This window comes from Eschscholzia californica, unplaced genomic scaffold (genome assembly GCF_041429995.1).
Source record: "Eschscholzia californica isolate CP2 unplaced genomic scaffold, dmEscCali1.0.p SCAF_4, whole genome shotgun sequence".
Lineage (NCBI taxonomy): Eukaryota > Viridiplantae > Streptophyta > Magnoliopsida > Ranunculales > Papaveraceae > Eschscholzia > Eschscholzia californica.
In genome coordinates, this window is record NW_028238461.1 from 27,102,987 (window position 1) to 27,129,261 (window position 26,275).

Genomic DNA, 26,275 nt, shown 5'->3' on the forward strand with positions numbered 1-26,275 from the left:
CACGGATCCAGAGATCCGTTACTTTCTAACAGGGGTACTGTTTTCCTGTTAGAAAGAAACGGATCTATGGTTCCGTTTCTTGTAACAACGTCACGGATCCATAGATCCGTGACATGAGAAGGGAAGGCACGGATTAGCTGATCCGTACGGTTTTTTTTTTCCAAACAATGGTACTTAAGGTGGCGTTTTCTAAACCTTCTGTTCGGTAGATCTTAGAGTCGTTACAGTTTGGTAGATATTAAAACTTGTTAAAAAAACAAGAATAACGATCAAAATGTACGGTAGATATTAAAACTTGTTAAAACAAGAGTAACGATGTTCAAACATAGATCAAATTGTACGATACACATCGTTCACAAAAGAAGTTAAAAAAAAGTAACCGTTGTTCACAAAAGCAATTCAAAATAACGAGACTACCCTTGAGATTCTAAACCATAATATATGGGATAATATATTACTTCATTCTCTTTGTGATTTCCTCGATTTCTTCACCGTAGTTTTTCTAGACGATCTTCTTGGTTCGGGTTCTGGTTGAGGTTGATGAGGACATTCGGGAAGCGGCATTTCAGCCCTCGCATTAGTTAGGATTTCAAGCCCTAACGGAACGTCAGACGCTTGAATCGCTACAATGGCACGATCAATTCCATCTCTCTAAAAAAACAACAATGGATTAATAACAAATTAGGTAACAAATTATAGCTACAAATTCAAAAGTAAAAAAACAAAAGAATGATAAATCGAATACTCACGTAGTACGATACCAAACCTATATACTGTTCTGGTCTATTGGATTTGTACAAAGCTGGGTTTTGTACAAACGGGTGAGATACTCTCTTGAACCAATTGTTATACTGAGCGCTTGCCTCCCACGGAGCCAAAGATACCTCCTTCGGTCTATCACTCATGTTTAGTAGGTGATCTTCCCAACGCCCCCAATAAGAAGCCACATTACCAAAGTTTTTAGAATCTCCATCCTTCGACACCTTTTTTGGTCGAATCGGTTCTTTAGGGATGACTTGAACCAACCCAAGTTGCCTTAACACCCTATCAGGGTGATAGGGCTCGGCAATACCGTTAACCGCGATGCAACCAGTGTAAAAAGAGTATTCAGGAAGTGGTAGTGCATCACCAGACAATAAGGGACGATATGGGTCCCAAATGACCTACATGATACAGACGTTTAACGAGTGATTCCTATAGCATACGTCAGGTATTATAGAACACAGGAAAAAATTAATAAATAAAATACATACATCTCTCTCGGTCAGACCGTCCAATTGCTCACGAGTGCTTCCTAGAGCACATGCCTTGTTGCCTTTCAAAACGTGTTCCTCCCATCTATACATCCGGGGCACGTTAGATGTAGGATCATATTTTGGGTTGGGAACAGACACCCCAAGTTTGAAGTGTTCATCGATCCACGCCTACAAATGTAATGTTAAATACACATTTATTATTCGCTACTCTAACATAATAAAGAAATAATTGAGAGACAAAAATAAATATGAAATTACCTGAAATAAAGTAAGATATATAACCAGCCAATTGATTTCTTCCCCTCGAAGCAAATCCAATCTGCCGATAAAGATAGGCAAGCGCCGCTGTTCCCCACGAGTAACTCGAAATATCATCTAAGTTCTTCAGATAACGTAAATAGACAAAAGGAACCTTAGTTGCACTCTTATGAGCAAAAAGAGTACAACCAAAAAGATGCAAGAGGTATGCCCGTGCAACAGCATCTTTGACAAGGTCGGTGTCATCCTCTTTCGACCCACTGCATTGCTCCCTCAACCACTTAAGCTCCACAGACTTAGATTTACCTAAGTGCAGTTTTACACCTTCGTAATCTAATTGCAAATAACGAGAGACTAGTAATGCATCTGGATCTTTTGTATCATCGTCATCGTCATCGTCATCGTTCAAATCTTCATCATCCGTCTTGGACAGAACAACGGGTTTACCTTCAATTGGAAGACCACATATGCGATACACATCCTCTAACGTGATCGTCATCTCCCCGAACGGCATGTGGAAAGTATTTGTGTCCTCGTACCACCGCTCTGTAAATGTCGAGATTAGAACACGATCTAGCTTGGTGTATGAATATTTGGCGATGTGGGCCGATCCCTTGTTCCGGACTCTCTCTCGAACACTTTGACACTCAGTTTCCAGGTCCCACCCATTCGTCTTCTTCAAAGCAGTACCCACAACTACGGCAGACGCATGGTTGGTAACTTCAGCACCGGCCTCTCCTGAAAATAAAAAAGATATTGTTTTAGATTGATGATTAACAAAATTTTATCATAACTACTAAAATTAGAAAATAATATTTGCTTACTGGTTTGTTCCAAATCGTATAAGCAACATGATTCTTGAAACAAGGTAGAAGCGCACGATCTATCGGACCTCCAGAGTACGGGTCTGAAAATGAAGATGACCCCCCTACTTCTGTTTCTGCTGTCGAAATAGGAGGCTCTGTTTCGTTCTCATCTCCTTGCGTTCGTCGTTGCTTACGTGGTGCCATAATAACTTTTGAATAATACGCGGATATGTGATGCACAAACAATAAATAATCAAAATATGTTTTCCTACTCTAAATTAATGAAGGAAAAATTAGACGTATCGCTACAAAAAAGGTCATTCGAATAATAACTTTTTATAGGCACGTATCGCTACAAAAAAGGTCATTCAAATAATGAAGGAAAAATGATGAGAAAAATAAAGAAAGAAAAATATGAAAGATTAAAAAAAAAAAAAACCCCAGGTCCCGGATCAGGTAATCCGGGCCCTTTAAGTCCGGAACGGATTACCCAGTCCGTCACGGACTGGAAAGGGAGTCTGTTTCTTTGTACTAACCCACGGATTAGCTGATCCGTGACTAGGAAGACACGGACGGACTGGACCAGTCCGTCCGAGTCGTTCCAGCAGCTTCATAGATCTAGGGCAGTTTGTTTGGGCATCAAATATTCACAGAAAATGCTCTAAATATATTCGAAATTGAAGAATACAACATTCTAAACATGTTGCAACACACTATTAACATCCCCAATCAATCAAACAACAAATTTACTCAAAAAAATTATAAAAGTTAGGGTTTTTGAACCAACCTTGAAGGAGCAATTCTAGCTTGATTTCAACTTCGTCTCCACCAAATGATTCTTGATTCTAAGACTTAGAGAGTCGAATGACTTATTCTCAGCAAAATTTGAGGGAGATTAGTGAGATTATGAGCGATTTGATGAGGTTTAAATTCGGTTTTTTAAGAGCTTAGAGAGAGAAAGTTTAAAATTCCCAATTTTGGATGGATTTTGTGAGAGATGGATGGAGGGGTTAGGGTCAACAGATAATAGACCGGTGCCTACATACTTGAGTGGTGCCAACAGAGAATAGAGCGGTTGGGCCTGGTGCTAACAGAGATGGATGCTAACAGCTGTTTGGTCAGGTGCCTTTAGAAGCACCCTTGAATGAAACCCAGTAACTACTAGCCTACCAAATAACTTAAGGCCGCGGCTTTGGGGAATAAAGAAAATTCTCCGGGGAATAAATTCTCGAGGAATCGAAATTTTTTTGAAAACTCTCCGGGGAATAAATTTTTATGTGGAATACAGAATACTACCTCCGTCCCAAATTAAGAGTCCACTATTCCTTTTTTGGATGTCCCAAATTAAGAGTCTCATTCCTAATATATCATATAAAATCCCTTACTTTTCCATGAATACCCTTTCTATGATATCTTTAATATATGGTGCATTAATTAAGTTAATTAAGATATTTGACATTTCCAATACAAAAGTTAGTTTTTCTTTGTAATCTTTCAATTACTTCAAGAAAAAGTTAATTACTTCAAGCAAAGTTACATGTATTTCTTGAATGGAAATTATAGTCCTTAAATTACTTCAAGAAAAGTATTCAAATAAATAAGGGTAAATTTGGAAAAAGAAAAAAAAATGAAAATAAGTTGGATTACCGATATGGGACTCTTAATTTGGGACGGAGGGAGTACATTTTTTTGAAAGTTCTCCTCCATCTCATCTGTTCTCTCTGCCACTTCATCTTCTTGACACCTCATCATCTTTTCCGGTGAAAGTCGCCGGCCGGCCAATTTTCCTACCGGCGACCTTCAAACATAAAAAATAAAAATAAAAATAAATTTATCTATCCTCTCCTCTCCTCTCCTCTCTCTCTCTCTACTTTTTTTTTCTTTTCTCTCTCTCTCTCTAGAACAGATGTAGAGAGAGCACGAACAGTCCATCAATCCCCCCCCCCCTCATAGAGAAATAGAAGGAAGTAAAGAAGAAAGAAAAGAGTACAACAAGACAACCCCATCTAATCTCTGATAGAAAAGAGAAAAAAGGACTTACAATAATTAAACCCAACTTTTACAGTAATGATGAACGATTGAAATATACCCATTGCCCAAATCATCCACCTGATACAGAAATTAATCAAAACCCATCTACCCAACCTCATATTTCAATCAATCACCACATCCAAATGGACCAAATCCTAAACTTAATTAAAAAAAAAACTCATCCATGAGAAGATGAAAAATGTTGTGGAGCAGGAAGAACATGTTGTTGATGTTCAAGTTGTGGGAGATGAAGTTGGTGATGAATTTGATTCAAAACCTGATTCTCATTTTGAACATGACCTTGATTCTTAACTTGATGATTTTGTTGAGTAATAAATGGATGAAGTAATAATTTATCAGAAGTCCATCTTTTAGAAGGTTCTCTCTGTAAACAACAACCTAAAAAACTCTTAAATTCTTTTGAAGAAGAAGAAGGAGCTTCAGGTGGTGGTGAAATACAAATTGCAGTCATTAAACTAGCCCAATCAGCTCCTCTACTAACATTAAATGGAAATCTACCCATATAAAATTCTAAAATACTAACCCCAAAATTCCATATATCTCGTGAGAAAAGACCTTCTCTCTCTCTAGATCTGTTCTAGAGAGAGAGAAAAGGGAAAAAAAATTTAGAGAGAAAGAGAGGAGAGAGAAAATTAAATTTTTTTTTTAATGTTTGAAGGTCGCCGGCCGGAAAATTGGCCGGCCGGCGACGTTCGCCGGAAAAGATGATGAGGTGTCGAGAAGATGAAGTGGCAGAGAGAGGTGATGAGATGGAGGAACCTTTTTTTATAGCATCTTCTAAAATTGGAAGCCCCTTAGCAATAAAAAGAAACATAAAAAGTCAATCTTATTTGACTAGTTTTAAGAAAAGTCTTTATTCCCCGGAGAATTTTCTTTATTCCCCAAAGACGCTTACAAATGAAAAAGGAAACCTAGTTAAAAAAGGAAACCTAATTGAAAAAGGAAACCACATTCACCCAATTTCTATTTAACCTATCTCTAAGCAAACCCTAATCATAATTCATACTCAATTACTCTCTCTCTCTCTCAAGTCTCAAGGTACTCTCTCATCTTTTCTATCACATATTTGTTTAATTACTGGTATGATTAATTTGTTTGTCTTGTTTTCTCTCCTTTTTTCTATTCCTCTCCTTTTCACTTGCTTTATTTTTTATTCTATCTTTCTAAATTTAAAATTTATTGTTCTTATTGGTCTCCACAGTGCACTCCTCCTACATTGGATATATATTAGGATCTTTACTAACTACAAGTCTACAAGGTATGTAATTCTTAATGAGATATTTAATGTTATTTTTTTATGCAATAAATATGTTACGGTAATTTTTTTTACTGTTAGTGTACAAGGGCCCCGAAATTTTACTTCGCTTTAGGCCCCCAAATTACTTGGGCCGCCCCTGCTTACATACTACAAGTATATATATGATAGAGTTGACAAATGGAAGTTATACTTTAAGCCTTTGTGCCTTTTGAGATTCGGGAATAGGGTTTCCTATTTGGAAACTCGACATGTATGTTGTAGTTGGTGCCATCAACCCAAAAAGAGTTGTTTTCCTCTCTCTATATATCCCTCCTCTCTCTCTCTCTCTCTCTCTGAACTATACACAAGTCCTAAAAATGCATAATATGAAGGTAAAAATGTTGGCAATTTGAACCATTGTCTTGGTTGAACAATTGCCTTGGTTGAATTAAAATTAAAAGAGACACATCCCTAAGATCATGTCTCTCCATATAGATGTCTCTCCATATAGTCACAATCATCTCTATATATACATAATCCAGATTTCATCTTAGATATAGAAAAATCAATTAGTTTTCTGAGTTTAGAGTTTGCATTAGAAGTCTAAGAAGTTAAGAGAGTTCTCTACTTATTTGGTTCGAAGTTTCTTGAAGAAAGAAGTGCTGCGCTTCAAGAAGATAAGACTGTTTTATCCTGGGAGACGATTCGTATATACAACCCGGCTTAGCACCATTGCGGGACGAATAACGTCTTAAGGAGAGAGTATCCAATACTCGACTCGGTCATAAAACTATTACTTATTCTTTTTGTTGGTCATAATAGGTTAATTCATACCTTTGTGCGGAAGCGGTTGATCGTCCAATTGCCGCTAATCTGCCCATGATCGTCGCCGACTTGCTACAATGTATGTGTCTGAATCACTACTAGAGCAATCGGAATATCCACCCCTTAAATCCTTGTCTATCGATGGTTAGACCATGTAATACTAGAGTATGTTGAATGAGATTATTAGTGTAGTTTTTGTGTGTCTCTCAAGAACACAAATGAGACCTATTTATATAGTTTCTCATAGCTACAATTAATCACAAAGATTAATAGCCAGCAATTAATCCATTGTAACCGCTATACTAAATAGCGAGTTAATTACGACCGTTTCATTCCCATGAATGTGGCCGTTACAAAACGGTTTCATTCCCATGAATGTGACCGTTACAAAACGGTTTCATTCCCATGAATGTGACCGTTACAACATGATTAATAACTCCCACTCGGCCACACAGGCCATACACATTAACTCGATCACAAAGACCGTACTCATTCATGGTCATACAGACCATACTCATTCAATCTATACAAGAACGTATCACATATTTCATACAGGAAATAAGGCGTGCGACCACAAAGTAACAAGCAATGTTACGTTAAGCAACCATCTAACTAACATAACACTTTCATGCTTTTTGATACCCCGAATTATCCAACTATCACCGATTGCATACACAGTCCCTTTACGCAATATTGTTTCATTTAGTTATACACACAGTATAACCCCTGGCCAGGTCATGGTGGTGATATAGGAATCATTCTCCCTTAGGCACTCATGTTAATCCATCTTAGCTTGACTGCTTTCCTAACATGTGCCGCTGGATCGACACTTCGTAACCCTTTGGAAACATGTTAAAGTAGCATCATCGAACCTTAACTTCAAAACATAGTTCTAAGTCAACGGGCATCGTCCAGTATAGGTTTCACACAGTGACAAAGTAGGGATTCTTTTGTTACTCCCTATTGGTCGTCATAAAGCACATACAGTATGATATGTATGCCATAACATAGCTCCCACTTAGATGGCCATGTCACTCTTCTATGTTATGCGAATATTAAGTCTAGATACTACACAAGTGTCTAACCTGAGCCACTCGATCTACATACACAATGTGCGATCTGACACTCAATTATTCGGCTTTAAGGTTTAATGTGAAAGCGGGAAATTTCACATTCGACTCCCACTGAGTCTCATCTTAGACATACTAAGGCGACTATCAATTCTACAACACATGTATGATGGTAGTCCATATTGCACACATACAATGCCAATATGACTAAGTCTCATCCTGCACACTACACAAGTGTCAGGGCGATCACCTGTGTGAATAGGTCGATCATAAAACCTGGTGACATTTTCAAGTGCCTAATTAAACAATTGAACATTTCCAAGAAACAAACAAATTTATTTCATTGATGCTCAACACATGTCCATTACAAATATATTCCCTTAATAAACAACGACTACAACCTACGCAATCCTAAGTTCTTCACATGGGCTACAAAAGCACTCTTAGGAATTGGCTTAGTCAAGGGATCCGCAACCATCATGCTAGTGGGTATATAATTAATGACAACATCTTTCTTTCTGATAGCCTCTCTAACAAAATGAAAGCGTCTCCTAATATGTTTGGATTTTTTATGAAACTTTGGATCTTTAGCGAACTGTATAGCAGTAGTATTATCACAGTGCATGTCTACAGGTTCATCAACCTTAGGAGTGACGTTGAGATCATGTAGAAAACTCTTCAACCAAATAGCTTCTTGCACAGCTAGGCAACATGCAACGTATTCTGCTTCCATTGTAGATAAAGCAACACAATCTTGCTTCTTACTACACCATGATATAGCACCTCCACCAAGGATAAAAGCATACCCGGAAGTCGATTTAGACTCATCCAAATCGCCGCTGAAATCCGCATCTGAGTATCCTTGTAACCTCATATTTCCACCTTGGAAACATAAAACAAGATCACTTGTACCACGAAGATAACGCAAGATTCTCTTGACTGCTTGCCAATGAGCAGGTCCTGGGTTACTTTGGTAACGACTTACCAAGCCAACCGCAAAACAAATATCTGGCCTTGTACATAACATGGCATACATTAAGCTCCCTATTGCACTAGCATAAGGAACTTTTCTCATTTCTTTTCTTTCTTCATCTGTTTTTGGACACTGATCAAGACTCAAAATTAGACCCTTCTCGACAGGAGTATCAACAGGTTTGGAGTTATGCATTCGAAATCGTTCCAAGACATTCCCAATGTAAGACTTTTGAGATAACCCAAGAAGTCTCTTAGAACGGTTTCTTATAATTTCCACGCCAAGGACATACCTTGCTTCACCCAAGTCCTTCATCTCAAAGACAGAGGACAACCACACTTTAGTGGTGTTGATCATCTCCATGTTATTTCCAGCCAACAGTATGTCATCAACATACAAAGAAAGAAATGTGATTCCTTCTGATGTTTTCTGAACATACACACAATGATCTTCATCAACCATCATGAAACCAAAAGAAGTAATGGCTTCATGGAATCTGAAGTACCATTGCCTGGATGACTGCTTAAGACCATATATAGATCGTTTAAGTCGACACACTTTGTCTTCCTGACCTTTCTAGACAAACCCAATAGGTTGATCCATATATATTTCTTCCTCAAGTGTACCATTAAGGAAAGCAGTTTTTACGTCCATTTGGACCAACTCTAAGTCCAAGTGAGCAACCAAAGCTAGAAGCAGACGAATAGAGGCAAATCTCACCACAGGAGAAAATGTCTCATCAAAGTCTAAACCAGCAATCTGGGTAAAACCTTTCGCCACTAATCGAGCCTTAAACTTATCAACTGATCCATCAGCTTTTCTCTTGATCTTGTAAACCCACTTGCTTCCAATAGATTTACGATGAGTAGGGAGTTGAACTAGTTCCCAGACATGGTTCTTTTCCATCGAGGTCATTTCTTCTCTCATGGCATCCATCCATTCTTTATGATTTGGTGAATCTAAAGCCTCAGTAAAAGAAGTGGGCTCCTCAACATCCAAAGGAGTGCAAACGAATTCTCCCTCTTCGATCTGAAAATATCGACGAGGTACTTTTCCACGTTCACTTCTTCGTACTATAGGATCTTGACTGACTATCTGACTGCTGGACTGATCTCTCCCACTATCACTAAGATTAGTAGGTTCAGGAACTTGAGGACACACCTCTTGTTCTACCTGAGATACGGGGACTACCTCGATCTCTGGTTGATCACCTAAAGCAGACAGACGTCCCTCATCCGAAATTATAGGACTACTCCTAATATTTCGGTCATTTGGTGGAACATCACTATCCTTGGTGCCTTGGTTAGAACCTAATTTCTCCCACTCACCAAGAGATAGTTCCAAGTCATTTTGTAACTCATACAACTCAAGATCCTTTTTAATTTCACCAATACTTGGGAACTCATCCTCAAGAAAATCAACGTTACGGGTGTCAACTTCTGTCAAGCCACTGTTTGGTTGTTCACCGAACATTACATAACCTTTAGAATGCTCAGGATACCTTATGAACACCATCTTAGTCGCTCGTGGACCAAATTTACCAAACTTGTGGTTTTGGTTGTGCACATAGCCAGCTGAACCCCAAGGTCGTAAATGATCCAAGGAAGGCACTCTTCCATTCCATAACTCATATGGAGTGGTAGACACGCTCTTACTTGGCACACGGTTAAGAATATAAGTTGATGTAAGCAAAGCATCTCCCCAAAACCTGATAGGAAGATTGGCTTGCGCCATCATTGACCTAACCATATCCAGTAACGTACGGTTTATCCTCTCCGCTACAACGTTTTGTTGCGGAGTATAAGGAATCATGAGTTGTCTTTGAATACCTTTTTCCTCACAAAACCCTTTGAACATATCAGAAAGGTATTCACGACCACGATCAGTTCGAAGTGTCTTTACTTTTCGATCTAATTTGGTCTCTACTTCCGCTACAAAACGCTTAAACATATTAAGGGCTTCGTGGCGATGCGATAATAGGTACACATACCCATATCGTGAGTAGTCATCTATAAAAGTGAGAAAATAAACAGCGCCATGACGTGCCTTAACATTAACAGGCCCACAAATATCGGAATGAATTAACTCAAGAGGAACCGACACCCTCATTGCCTTGCCAAAAGGTTTCTTAGTAGCTTTACCAGCTAAGCAAGGCTCACACCTAGGTAGCTCAACCTTAGTGAGCTGGTCTAAGAGACCACCTTTTGCAAGTCTACTCATCCTATCTTGCCCAATATGACCAAGTCTAGCATGCCATTTAACAGATTCAGAATGAATATCAAAGTTAGATACAACCGCAAGCATAGAATTATTATCAGAATCATAATCCAAATCAAGTACAAAGAAACTGTCTTTCATGCACCCACGGCCGAACAAATCGCCATGATACATAATATCCAAAATGTTTAGTTGAAAATAAAAGGAAAAACCAAGTTTTAACAAAGCAACAACAGAAACTAAGCAACATTTCACCCCAGGTGCGTAGAGAGTATCATGAAGAAGTAACGTTTTGCCTCCTCGTAACTTGAGCTTGTATGTACCAATACCAAGAACATCTTGTTTGGTTCCGTTGCCCAACATAACAGTCTGTGAACCCACGGGCACACGGTGGTATTCCACAAACCCAGCTCGATCATGAACTACATGCTTGCTGGCTCCCGTATCTACAATCCAATTAGGAAGGTGATTAGCAACTAATGCGTGGGAACAAACATAAGTTTCATGAGTAACAATATGGTAAGGTACCTTTTTCGGCTCCGAGCAGTCTCGAGCGAAATGACCTTTATTTCCACAGTTGAAGCACTTCACAAGTGCAATTTTAACCTCTTTACGGCCTTTTGCCTTTGGTTGCTTAGCCACACCACCTTCAGGTCCATGGTTTTGAGAAAAACGAGCCTTCTTAGATCGCTTAGATCGATGTTTCGCCTTTTTCGACTCGCGTCCAAGAGCTACAAAAGCAACATGTGAAGGCGCAATTGCCTTCTGACGCTCCACCTCCATCTCAAGGTGTCTAGCAATCTCAGAAAATGTCTTGACATGCTCACTATGAGCCATGAGGAGTTTAAAATTAGCCCAGCTAACAGGTTCATCAGGAAGTGAACGGATCACATTGAGAACCTGCTCCTCATCGTCAACTTCTCGCCCAGCAGCTTTCAGGTCACGAATCATAGCACTCATGATTCGAAGATGTTCAGCCACACTATGACTTGTATCCATAGTGTATCTCATCCATTTCAAAGTCAAGGCACGAAGCCTGGTAGCAGATGTTTGACCGAACTTGACCTTAAGCTTATCCCACATGTCCTTAGCCGTGAGACAATTCTCAAATTCCCCAATCAGATCGTTGTGCATGCAGTACAACATAGTATAGCGCGCCGAACGATCCTTTTTGGACCATTCTTGGTATGCTGTTAATTCTTGGTTATACCGATCACTTTCGGTATCCTTAGGTTCAACCATAACAATGGATAAGTTGTCTAAAACCTCGCGTTCATTAAGGAGATATTGAATCTTCCTATGCCAGATGTCATAGTTAGTATCATCTAGTTTTTCATTCGTGGACAAGTCTCCAATCATACTCTTAGTTGTCATCTACAATTATGCACAATGTAATGGATATTAATTAGGCACTATTTTTATTTCTAACTAAATTATCGAGATTTCATCATTTGTATCAATCACTCGAAAAATTCGCTAAGCTCATTATCATCATTCATGATATAAACTAGAAATTCCATAATTTAATTACTTCATAGAACACATCTATGGGACCATTTGATTTCACAAATCATATTCGTAAAAAATTAATTAATAAATTATATAGGTCACACAGACATATATAAATCATATAGACATGAACTCTCATAGTTATATCATGATTAAATATGCTACACATGCATATTAAACAAATACACACATGTATTAACTCATTTGAAATAATAACATCCCATCCAATCCAAAACAAATTCGGAAACGAGTTACAACAGGATCACATAGATCTTGGTCGTTTGTTATTATTTGGGTTGGGTTACTCTTTAAAAAAAATTGCCTATAGTAACCTAATCCCAGTAGCCAAAATTTAATTTGGTTACCCAAATTGAATTATTTGATATGTCAACCAAAAAACAAATGTGTCCATACACAATAATATGTCCTAACAGTAGAGACCCTTAATTTAATATCTTCTGTATTCATGTATGGGGATGGAAATAAGAGAGACATAGTTGATTATGGACTCTACGAATAACTTTTTTCTTTGAGTCCCAATCAAATCATATTATTATCTGGCTAATGACACTACCCGACAGATTTAATCATAAGTTTACATTCACATTTCAAGTGATTTCCAATTTCAATTTTTCTTTATATAAATAAAATGAAATTGTAATTGGAAACTCCATTATCGACGAGCAAGAGGCAGGAGCGAACAATTTCGGCTCTGATACCACTGTTGGTCATAATAGGTTAATTCATACCTTTGTGCGGAAGCGGTTGATCGTCCAATTGCCGCTAATCTGCCCATGATCGTCGCCGACTTGCTACAATGTATGTGTCTGAATCACTACTAGAGCAATCGGAATATCCACCCCTTAAATCCTTGTCTATCGATGGTTAGACCATGTAATACTAGAGTATGTTGAATGAGATTATTAGTGTAGTTTTTGTGTGTCTCTCAAGAACACAAATGAGACCTATTTATATAGTTTCTCATAGCTACAATTAATCACAAAGATTAATAGCCAGCAATTAATCCATTGTAACCGCTATACTAAATAGCGAGTTAATTACGACCGTTTCATTCCCATGAATGTGGCCGTTACAAAACGGTTTCATTCCCATGAATGTGACCGTTACAACATGATTAATACTTTTACTTATTTGCTTCTATAATTTGTCGAGCGGAATCATTATCGAATTGTGTATTCGAGAAGGACAATTAAAACTAATTAGTCCAACAATCTTAAGACGTTATTCTGTGTGTCGGATTTCGCTCGTCAAGTAGTTTATTTGATCCAAGTTATTGTTTTCTTTTAGTTACTGTTGAATAACAGAGTCAGACCTTATCAATTATCTCTCTTTGTGGGTCTCTGTTAAAACGAGAGCAAACCTTTATAAACACTCTGTCCATTTTTGCCTTTGCACTGGAATTAATTGTGCACCTTCTTTGCATGAGAATTAGTGTGTCTGGGTTAGTTTATTTATTTAACAGTCAGTAGAAATTTGTTGGCTATTGGAAGATTTCAGATATTTTAGAGAATAGAGTGGCCAGTTTTAATATAGATATATCTGAGTTGTGACGGTCTGGTGAATTCGGTTCTCTTATGACAATTTTTATCAAGTCAGATTTGCCTGGTCATGATCTAATTGTTCCTTAGTAAATAAGGTTTAATTCTCTTATTCTATTTGTCTTTGTTGGAACTAATATATATGTTTGACTCTCATAATACTGGGATAACAGAAAGCATGACTAACTGACCTTCTGGAAACTTGAATAAGGTTTTAAATCTTCTTAATTTTATGGCTATAATCTATTCTGGATTATTAGATTAAGTTATATTCCTATATTAAATTATATAGGATAGATTGAATAGAAACATTATCTTGCTTATGTTAAACTCATAATCTATCCTGGAACATAAAACATTTTGTTGTTTTTCGAATCATCTAAGTATTGTCCGTCGTATACGTATTACATTGATTTGGTTTCTGCTAATGTTTGTGACTGCCTTCGATTTTGAATCTATTATTTATCATCGAAACGGTATACAATCAAGAAAGGTATACAGTTTATTACCAAATTCTAATTAGTCTATGAATTGTGTATTCAGAAGACAAATGGCAAGTATTACTGGAAACAATGCTCCTGTCCCTCCAACTCATGTTTCTCATGGAGAAAAACCTGAGAAGTTTACTGGCGTCGATTTTAAGAGATGGCAATAGAAGATGTTGTTCTATTTGACCACTCTTAACCTTGCTAGGCTTTTATACGAAGAAGCCCCCACTCTCAAAGAAGTTGGGTCGGATTTTGAAAATGTGGCAGCAGTGGACGCTTGGAAGCATTCTGATTTCCTTTGCAAAAATTACATTCTTAATGGTCTCGATAATTCTTTATACAACGTTTATAGTCCAATAAAAACGGCAAAAGAATTATAGGAATCATTAGAGAATAAGTATAAGTCTGAAACTGCCGGAGTGAAAAAATTCATCATAGGAAGGTTCTTGGATTTCAAGATGACAGACCTTAAAACTGTCATTAGCCAAGTTCAAGAATTCCAATTAATTTTACAAGAATTAAAGGCAGAAAAATTGGTGATTAGTGAATCATTTCAAGTGGGAGCAATCATTGAAAAATTGCCACCATCTTGGAAAGATTTTAAAAATTACCTTAAGCATAAACGCAAGGAAATGGACTTGGAAGACTTGATTTTAAAATTGAGAGTTGAAGAAGATAGTCGTCTTGCCGAGAAAAAGAATGAGAAGCCTTCTGAAATCTCAAAAGTGAATGTGGTTGAAGGGGGGCTGAAAAAGAAAAGGAAATTTTCCGGTAAAGAAAAATATCATGGGAACTCTAAGAAGTTCAAAGGTACTTGTTACAATTGCAACAAGAAAGGACATCTTGCCAAAGATTGTCGCTCCAAAACTTGGAAGAAAAATTTCAAGAAAAGAAAGATGGAAGCTAAAGTGATAGATAACTTGTCTGATGGTGTCAAAGAAGTTAATTTATGTGCCGTTATTTCTGAAGTCAACTTGGTAAATAATCCAAGAGAATGGTGGGTAGACACTGGTGCTACTCGTCATATTTGTTCAGATAAGGGAGTATTCTCATCTTATAAAAAGGTAGAAAACGCTGAACCTTTATTTATGGGAAATTCGGCAACATCCAAAGTTGAAGGCACCGGGACAGTCATACTTAAATTCACATCTGGAAAGGAAGTAACTCTGAAAATGTGCTTCATGTACCCGACATCCGAAAGAATTTAGTTTCTGGTTCTTTATTAAGTAAGAATGGTTTTAAACTTGTATTTGAATCTGATAATTTTATTCTTACTAAGAATGGGATGTACGTGGGAAAGGGGTATTTAAGTGAAGGTCTGTTCAAGATGAATGTAATGACCATTATTCCTAAGATTAATAAAATTAATGATTCTGCTTATATTGTTGATTCGTGTATGAAATGGCATGAGAGGTTAGGACATGTTAATAATGATTCTTTAAGAAGATTAATTAACATGGACCTTATACCTAAATTTGATTTAAATCCCAATCATAAATGTGAAGTTTGTGTCGAATAAAAAATGACTAAGTCGTCTTTCTGTTCAGTTGAAAGAGACACAGAACCGTTAGAACTAATACATAGTGATATATGTGTCTTAAAAACGGTTCAGACAAGAGGTGGGAAAAAAAAACTTCATCACGTTTATAGATAATAGTACCCGGTCAAGAAAAGAAAGTTTGTAAATTAGTGAGGTCACTGTATGGGCTGAAACAAGCACCAAAACAGTGGCATGAGAAATTCGACAAAGCCATGTTGTCAAATGGTTTTAGTATTAACGAGTGTGATAAATGTGTCTACACTAAATCTACTACCAACGGAGTTATAATTCTATGCTTGTATGTAGACGATATGTTAATAATGGGTAGCAATTTAGATATGATCAAATCTACGAAGGAAATGCTATCAAAAGTATTTGATATGAAAGATTTAGGTCAAGCAGACTTAATTCTTGGAATCAAGATATGTCGAACTTCTAATGGAATAGTTTTATCTCAATCACATTATATTGAGAAAATTTTAGAGAAATTCAACAAAAATGATAATCAAGTTGTAAAAACTCCAGTAGACCTTAGTCTACATCTAACTAAGAATACGGGTCATAGTACTAACCAATTAGAATATTCTCGGATAATTGGTAGTTTGATGTATCTAATGAACTGTACACGACCTGATATTGCATACTCAGTAAGTAAATTGAGTAGGTTTACGAGCAATCCAAATACAAGTCATTGGAGTGCTCTTATAAGAGTTCTTAGATATTTAAGATATACTAAGGAGTATGGGATACATTTTACCAAATACCCTGCAGTTTTTGAAGGGTATACTGATGCAAATTGGATTTCAGATACAAACGATTCTAAATCCACAAGCGGTTATGTTTTTTACTATAGGTGGTGCATCAGTTTCATGGAAGTCCTCAAAACAAACTTGCATAGCAAGATCAACCATGGGGTCAGAGTTTATTGCTTTAGACCTGGAGAAGAAGCTTAATGGCTTCGTAATTTTCTAGAGGATATTCCCATTTGGCCAAAACCGGTGTCTGCTATTAAAATACATTGCGATAGTAAATCGGCAATTGGCAAGGCACATAATAAAATGTATAACGGAAAATCTCGACACATACGTCGAAGACATAATACCGTTAAACATTTGCTCTCAAGTGGAATTATAAAAATTGATTATATAAAATCAAAAGATAACCTAGCGGATCCGTTTACAAAGGGGTTATCGAAAGAGCAAATGTACAAGTTATCAAGGGGAATGGGCTTAAAGCCTAAAGTAAATGGGTAGATCGCAATAGAAACCCAACCTAGTTGACTGGAGATCCCAAGATCTAGGTTCAAAAGGGACAACATAAATGTGAAATACTCGCTAGTAACACTGGAAGAGTCATTCTCTTACCCATTCCTAAGTATCAGTGTTGCCTGTCAGGTGATAGGATAAGCGATGCTTTTAATGATGCCTATATTCTTGTGTAAACAAGTGGGGTACGTCAGGGTACTCTTCATAGGACATCACCTATGTGAGTGTAGAACTGATGCCGGTTCTATGAGAATGTCTTAAGGCGGAATTCTCTAAAGCACTCATGAATCCAGGAGCTGTCCAGGGCCGAAAAGGACACAACCAAAGAATCAAATATGTACGGAAGAAATTGTGTGTTGGCTATTGTATCGACTTACTGCGAAAATTGAATAGTTCAAGACATCATGTTCACTAATCAATTAGTAAGTCCGGTAGTCATACAATAAGGAAGGTTCAAAGCCAAAAGCTACCTCTCCTGATGCAACAACTTCCATATGAACTCTCTTAGTCTGTATGCATTGTCAGTTTGCATAGTCTTCATATAGAATAAATTTTAATTCATGTGGGGGATTGTTGGCAATTTGAACCATTGTCTTGGTTGAACAATTGCCTTGGTTGAATTAAAATTAAAAGAGACACCTCCCTAAGATCATGTCTCTCCATATAGATGTCTCTCCATATAGTCACAATCATCTCTATATATACATAATCCAGATTCATCTTAGATATAGAAAAATCAATTAGTTTTCTGAGTTAAGAGTTTGCATTAGAAGTCTAAGAAGTTAAGAGAGTTCTCTACTTATTTGGTTCGAAGTTTCTTGAAGAAAGAAGTGCTGCGCTTCAAGAAGGTAAGACTGTTTTATCCTGGGAGACGATTCGTATATACAACCCGGCTTAGCACCATTGCGGGACGAATAACGTCTTAAGGAGAGAGTATCCAATACTCGACTCGGTCATAAAACTATTACTTATTCTTTTACTTATTTGCTTCTATAATTTGTCGAGCGGAATCATTATCGAATTGTGTATTCGAGAAGGACAATTAAAACTAATTAGTCCAACAAAAAATACTATCCATGATCGCGTTCTTGGTAAAGCTATCTCGGCCTACACAGTATCCACCTGAGTGTCATGTATGCACCAAGAGTAGTAACACTTTATGATCTTATTGTGTTAATCAGAACGTGATGTATTTGCTGATGGTTGTTACATCTAAAGGTTGTCTGGTTCTTACTTCTAGATTTTCAGTATCTAGATACTATATATATTTGTGTGTAGTTGGTTCAGAGCATGATGTATTTGCTGATGGTTGTTACATCCAAAGGTTGTCTGGTTCTTACTTTTAGATTTTCAGCATCCAGATACTATATATATTTGTGTGTGTAGTTGGTTCCATATTTCCATGTTTCAGATCAGTGACATTTCTTTTCTGTCCTTTTGTTTAACATTTTTTTTGTTGTTGAAAGGTTCTTTTGTTTAACATAGCTATCTCCGTTTCTCTTTGCATGTCTGAAGAATACTTCATTTCATGCTTGACGTGGGAACTAGCAATCAAACGCCTTATGTGTGCGCGAACTCCCATCCACACACACATTTTGAGGCAAAATAGCCAGTTTGTTCTGCATTCCCCAACTACAAGACTTTTTTATATAGTTCAATATAAGTCTTGGACATCTTGGCTCTTACAGATTGTTCTTTTAGGACATTAGAATTTTACTTCAAGTTGCTTCTTATTTGGTCCTTCAAAATAACCTCTTTTCACTTTATGTTGTTAACTTTGCATATTTAGGACTGCGTCAACCAAGGTTAGAAGGAGAAGAATATTTATCAAGTTTTGATGGGTCCATGGAAGTTGTTTACAGACGATGGGCAAACGCTATTGTACGAATATATTTATATGAGATACTCTAAATATGGCATGAAGTCGCCTTCTATAACATGATTTATTTGATGAACTCGTGAGTTTTAGGATTTTCAAATGAAATGACCTTTTGAAACTCTACAGAGACAATGATAATACATATAAATGATCATACATATAAATGGGATCGCTTCAATGGTTTGACTAATTTTAAGGATATGTACAAATGAATTGTTTGAGTGGCTTGCTGTGGTTGTATAGACAAAAAATTTGCAAAACAAGAGATCGTTGTTATTGGAGATATGAGTCTCGAGGATGGTGGGAAGCGATGAGATATAAACAAACAAATCCATTCAACCTAAGATATGATACCGTGTTAGAATCTATTAGGCCTAACTCTCTTTTAAAATCGTCTTATAAAGAGAGAATATCCAAGACTTATTTACTTCACAAATTCTAATGCCGAATGATATAATATTATGCTAATTGAGCCATTTAAGATGTGCATGAAGAATTTCTCCTATAGCTAATTACTGAAGCCGATAGAAATTCCATAACAGCTTTTGTTCATTGCCTCTTTCTCTCATGTGTCATCGGCAAAGGGATGGTGGCTTTTGTTCATTGCCTCTTTCTCTCATGTGTCATCAGCAAAGGAATGGTGGTAGTGGGGAGAAAAAGACATGTGAGACGGACTAGATGACGGAAGAAAAGATGGTGATTGGTGACAAGTGATGATTAAGTTGAATATCTTCATTTCCTTTTCACCAAGAAACAGGAAGATACAACTTTGATGTGAAATTGCATAACATGACATAAAAACTACATAAATGATGTGAAATTGCAAATTTTGTTAGAAAGGAAGGAAATAAACACAATGCGGTTAATTCTTCTAACTTGTATTTAACTTTGATCTTTATCGTGCCGTAGGCACGGATTATACCTAGTCTATATAACAAAACACAATGTTTTGTGCTGAATGAGACAAACCAAAAGACATGTCTGACCATTCGTTGGATTTTTTATAGCATCTTAACCCTTTGATCTATTACCTTCTTAAGAATATGAATATTCCATCACCCACTCGTGTATAAAGCACAAAGACCCCCGCATTTTATTTTAATCTCGTTGAACTGAACGGATGATCGAGACCAATTTCCAGTTTTTAACAGGAAAGAAGAGATAAAAAAATTTCCCACTTTCACGTCTTCTCCCTCTTCCGGATACCCTAACGCCTCCTACCCCATCTTTAATTCTTCCTTTACCCTCTTCATTAGCTATCCATCTTTAATTCTTCAGTTGCATCTCCTTAGTATATGCCCACGAACTACCAGTTTTAACATCAAAAACCTAAGTTTCCGGTAATGGTTACTTTTTTAGGTTTTATTGTTGTTCTTCAACAGTTTGTAGAACGAGTTTGTTAGTAATTTGAAGATAACATTGAGTTTCTTCAATATTTTGGCCAAAAAGAACTTAAGTTTTATTGTTGTTCTTCACTATTTTGCTGATTTGAAGATATTATTGAGTTTATTGATGGAAAATTTAGGTTTTGTTAATTCGATTGATGGTAAATTTAGATTTTTTTTCTCTTGATTTGCAGATGAGTACGAGTTTGTAGAAGATCTTTCACACGAGTAAGTAAATTATAAATTTATGAAGTAAATTATAAATTTATGAAGTAAATTATAAATTTATGAAGTAAATTATAAATTTATGAAGTAAATTACAAATTTGATATTTTAAGGTTATTTTTTTTTTTTTTAACTCAACATTCTGTTTCTCTAATGACTTCACCTTCATTCATCTACTGCCCATGATGATGAAGATGATTCTTTATCACATCCACATCATTTGTCATGGCTTTCTCAATTTTGAGTCTTTCACTATTAATTTTTTTGTTTCTCCAGTATACATGTAATCAGATTAATGAATTGATCTGGTTTGATCTTCTGGTACATTGGCCTTCAAGTTTCAATTTTTTGCGTTTGGCTTACATTATTTGTTGATGGACTAGAGGGAATCGTTCACTTTGTTATTTATAAATGTGATTGTTATAGTAGCATTTTTCCGGGTCCGGATACTGTAGTTTCCAATTTCCCAGGTACAGATACTGGGTTTTCCATTTTTTTTCTTCATATATTGATCATTTCCATTTATGTCTTTTCAATTTGATATGTTTTCTTAAACCCTTGATCTTAGTTTAAATATTTCTGGAATTTTAGAAAGAAGATTTTCTTCTAATACACTGACTTCATTGTTTGATTTGATTATAGGTGAGAGGTTTGGTGAAGCTAGATTCAGAGTCGCTTGATTAAGTAATTTAATTCTCCATTTACATGATTTTATTATTTTTTTCTACGTTTGTTCTATATGTATGAATTGTATTCTCCATTTACATGAATTTTAAGGTGAGAGATATACTTTTTTGGTTTGTTTTAGGTTCACGGAATCATCTCGGAAATGCTTTGTGTTATGGCTGCTCATAGTAGGGTAAGTTAGAAAAACCCTAATTTCCGGACCTTTCTTCAGAAATTTTGCTTTTTCTCCATGGGCTATTTATATTTGATGGGTTATTAGTTAATTCTTCATGGTTTCTTTATATTTGATGAATTGCAAATTGGGATAATCTTGCTGGACCAAACATGAGGTGTCACTCACTATTGTATCGTAATCTAACTACCAAATAGGATTCAATGTGTTTTGCTAAAGTAGGGATATAAAATTTTCTTAAGCATAAATTAGATTAGATTTTGTATATTTTTCAGTGATATTATCATCAAAAATTTGATTTCTCTTTTATTTTATTTTATTTTATTTTCTTTGTTTCTTTCAAATATTTTATTTTTATCTATTGAAGTCAATGTGAGTAATTTGAACTTCTAGGGTTGTATTCAAGTAATAAGTTGATAGCTTTATTAGGTTTTTTTGTTAAAGAATTCACTTTTGTGTCTATTGTATAGGATTTTTACGAGGATTTGCTAGAGAATATGAGCAAGTGAGAGCCTCAATATGCGTGACAATATAACTGATAACATGGTAACAAAGATTCCTTCCCTGACTTGGTTCAACAAAATTTGATTGAATGGAGAGAAGTACTATGAGCAACAACACCATCAATGAAGAAGATATTATAACTGATCTGATAGATGACGTTTTCCTTTGATGAATTGCAACATGGTCAGCAAAGTCTTTTTCCCTCTTTAGTCGCTCTCCAGAAGCTTCCCTAAAATTTATTAACCTATTATTTTCTTCTCTATTTTCTTAATAATTTTTCAGATTTCCTTTAGAGTTTTAAGTTAATGTCGAAGTTTGAAGCCCGAAGTCATTTACAGTTATGTATATCGGAAGATAGATTTCAACATACTTTTTTTGTTTGTCTTCCCAGTAAACCTATCTATCGTCGTGGTTTCTTAAGTAATTTTCACAAATTTGTGCAGGTTCAAGTATCTTATGACATTTAGGCATCAAATTGATTTATGTAAGGGTAAGTAAATAATCCTTTCATCTTAATTTATTTGTCTGCACATTCTTCTTCACAAGTTTGTTATAATTTGGTTCTCTTTTACAAAAATAGTATATTCTTCATTTAGGCATACTTTTTATTTTATGTCGATATGATCCACTCATAGAAAGTAAATAATCAATAGGATTTCCCAAATTTGTGTCATATATCATCAGGGCACATGATAAAATGTAAATGTTTAAGATTCAATTATCATAATGCTTCGTGAATGGATTGTAAAACTCTCTCTTTTGTCTATCTCTCTCTCTCTCTGCCGGCAATGAATATCTAGAAGTCAAATGTTTATTTGAGTCCAATTCTCATGGAGGTGAGAAGGAAATTTTGAATTCTTTGAACTTTAATAGAATCTAGACTTCGATCATCACTTTTTTTATTGATATTTTTGTTTAAGTCGTTTACTTGAATTACGATCTCTGTTGGATTAGAGAATATCGATATATATTACTTGTATATCAAGATCGCTGAGACGAAACACACAAAAATGAAGAGAAAAAGTTCGATAGACTTAACATTATCAAGATTTGGTGAATGATTCCTTTCTCTTCCAATGTCATATTCTATGAGCGGAATGTGGAGCTTCTCTACGGTAATTAAGCTTCAATTCTCATAGTTCTTTCTAAATTTAATTGTCAAATGATGTTACTTGATTACTTGTACTAATTCAAATATGAAATGTTAAATTTTGTTCTTAGTTAATGAACTTTTTTTTTTTTACCTTATGAGACACCGGAAGTGACCAAGAGTTTTAACGCTTTTACTTAGGGTCTTTAAAGTCTTGTATTATTAATTTCGTATTCTTTTCATTGATGCCCATACTTTTTCCAATACCTTTCTTTCTTCTAACCCATATATTTGAATCAGAAGTTCGATTTGCTGAAGTTCAGAAAAAATTGGGTGTTTTAGACTTCGGTTTCAGGGAACTATACCAACTTATTTCATCTACACAGTAGAATCAAACTTAGTAAGTTTCCGCTTTCTATGTTTCCAAGACATGTTGGCGATAAAATATTAGCATTAATTTAGCAAAGAAGGTAACAAACTTTACTCGGATTTTCAGTGATCTTATATATTTTAATTACTGCGTCTAATATGTCCTGTTATTCCAATGTTTAGAGATGTCCTTTAGGACAACTAATTTTTCAGCATTTACCATACTAGCTGTAGAATTAATCAACTATGTCGAAATTGATAAGTTATATTATTCTTGTGGTGATTAAAGTTTCATTGAAACGTCTCCATGACCTTTAGTTGAGCATTTTTTGCACCAATGGCATTTTCAAAATTCATAAGTACTTGAAAATAACAACTTTAGAACTTCGGTTTACTTCAATTTCCTAGCAGTGAAATGCAACAGTTGTATATGTAACCCGTTGTTGAATTTCTTAGCAGTGTAGCATGTGTAAACCCTTGTGTTCTTTATCCATCTATATTTCTTTTCGTAAATACTTTGAATTACTAAATTAGTGAATTGTTTTTCAGTAGTAACTTAAAGTAGCTTTGAACACTCGTGGATATACTTTGTTCCATATACTCTCAAGAACCTAAAATGATTGATACAGTGATCTTTAAGGTACCTGCAATCCTACAAATAAATTTATGCTGTATTTTATGAACTAATGCACAATATAATTAGGTTTATGTCGATGACCTTTACGTTAAACAAACGGTTCTATTTTCTGCATGAAATTAGGTTCACTTCAGCTGAAGTGTTTATCAAAAGAATCCTAGCTTTCGAAGGAGCAACTGTTGAGGAAGCTATCTTGCCCAAATTTAGAACCGCTTCGCTTCATTCTTGTTTCTTTTCTCTTATTTTCGTAAGTGTCTTTGTCTGACATGCCTCATAATATGCACTTGATTGCTTGTAATAGATTCACAACAGGTGCCTGTCTGTCTACGGAGTCATCCAAGATAAATTATACATTTTAGGGTCAAATTTTATGAAATTCATGTATATGTATTGCTTTTCCCTTTTTCATTTGGTTCCTGGTTGATTATCTTAGAGCTCTATAAAATCTTGATTACTTTACTAACCATTGATGGGCTTCTTTTGTTTATGCAGTGGGTAACCAAGGGTTATATGTTTGTGTTGGGCGACAACCGAAACAACAACTGTGACGTCTGTAAATGGTGAAGTCCAAAAACCTGGAAACTCCAAATGTCGTAGAAGTTTCAGTACATCAGTAAAACGAAAATGACCTAGGTCCCCTCTTAAAAAAGGGTCGAGATGTCCAGTTCTTTGAGTTATTAATGTATCAAGTTTGAAAATTTCAATATAATTAATGAACATGTTTTATTTCAGAGGTCCGTTACTCATTAAAAACATCGTAGGCAGTTCAGTCTTTTGATATCGACTTCTATCGAGTTTTCCTACACTATTTATGGAGCTTGTAGAAGGAAAAGCATTGTAGTGGTTTCTTCAACTAATCTATGCTATTTCTGTTCTATAATGAATGATGAGGAAATGAAAATTTCACTCACTCGGGTGACATTAGCTTCAAAAAATTTTGCTACTATTTGTTTCTTTTGTATTCTTCTCCTACGTTGGTTGGTTGTAAGTACAATGACATCTTTATCGTGTGGCCATTACTAGGATATGCTTATATAGATTTAATCCTTCGTACATATGCTCAATTAAAGTGTCCGTGTCGGAGGCACGGGTCATACGTAGTTTAATCTAAAGTATAAAGTGTATCTTACGGTTTCACAAAGTTAAAAAAAATCAGCCTTTTTCAAAGAAGAAACCAATACTGAATTAGGGTTTCACAAAGGTGTTATTTTTGTTCTTTAAGAGAGTCTGGCTAAAAGTAGCCTTCTGTAGATAATAGCAAAAGAGATGGCTAAAATGAGATGTTCACTGTTAAGTAATGAAAAATGTGTGTTATTTCTGTTCATCAAGAGACTAATGTTTCCCCATTAGAGTGAAATCATGGTATTACATCTTATTAGAAATGCTGAAATCAATCACTAAACTAATGTTTTAGTGCTCAATATGTCCAACTAAGGATTTGTTTTTACTCCAGGAGGATATATTTTTGTATTGCTTTCATGATTGTTATGGAGATCACTATATTTTTGTTGGTTTTGTAGTTTGTATTCTTGTGTTGTTGTTTTAAGTTAATATGTCTATCCTTTTCTATTCACATTCCAATGCCTCAAACTCATGCATAATGATACTTGAGTCCCACAAAAATTTAGACTATCTTCTTCATTAATCTCCTAAAATTTCGTTTATTGTTTACTGATTTATATTTTTGTGATATTCCTATTACAACATATAATGACATTGTAATTATTTTAATGTAAGCAATAAAGCAAGTGTGGTTGATGATGTGGTGATTAATTGGAATAACGTATTTGTCGAGGTAGAAGATGATTATCATAGTGAAGATGTAGTGGTGGAGATGATTTTTGGAAAATTAAATTTTCGAAACAAATGAGGATAATGTGTACGAGTCGGGAGTAGATGAGGTGATATAATTAACACCTAACGTAGAGGTTGAATTTGGTGAGTTTGTTGACGAGGCTTGCGAGTTATACAAAGAATTAGATCATATCGAAGTAGAACCTCTTACTTTAACTGTTGGAAAGGATTTTCAAATGCTGAAGGATTTAGACATCGTGTAAGAACATTTGCCGATTGTTCAGAAATTTGATTTAAAGGAAGAGAGAATGAATGTTATAGATTCAGAGTAAGATGTAACGAACAAGGTTGCTCATGGATGATATATGCTAGAGAGATTAAGGGGCCACCTACTTGGGCAATTAAGCAACTTGTCAACGAACATACATGTCAACTTTCTTGTAATTCCTACAATAAGCTTGCTGACTATAACTAGGTA

The 26,275-nt window shown here is 35.8% G+C and overlaps 1 long non-coding RNA gene across 5 annotated transcripts in view; it reads left to right on the plus strand.

Annotated features, from left to right (window-relative positions):
* LOC147543944 (uncharacterized) overlaps positions 1-24,734 on the plus strand; it is a 44,592-nt gene extending 19,858 nt beyond the window's left edge. The window contains exons 1-12 of one of the 5 annotated variants that reach the window (XR_015223136.1): positions 20,057-20,274; positions 20,514-20,547; positions 20,821-21,014; positions 21,187-21,228; positions 21,353-21,403; positions 21,874-22,090; positions 22,190-22,244; positions 22,351-22,397; positions 23,298-23,397; positions 23,916-24,006; positions 24,127-24,250; positions 24,496-24,734. This is a non-coding gene — a long non-coding RNA (uncharacterized LOC147543944). Of the gene's footprint in view, positions 1-20,056; positions 20,275-20,513; positions 20,548-20,820; positions 21,015-21,186; positions 21,229-21,352; positions 21,404-21,873; positions 22,091-22,189; positions 22,245-22,350; positions 22,407-22,861; positions 22,936-23,297; positions 23,398-23,915; positions 24,007-24,126; positions 24,251-24,495 lie in introns of those variants that run through there. The other 4 variants (XR_015223133.1, XR_015223135.1, XR_015223134.1 and 1 more) reach the window with 4 other exon arrangements.
* The last annotated feature ends 1,541 nt before the right edge of the window (positions 24,735-26,275 follow it).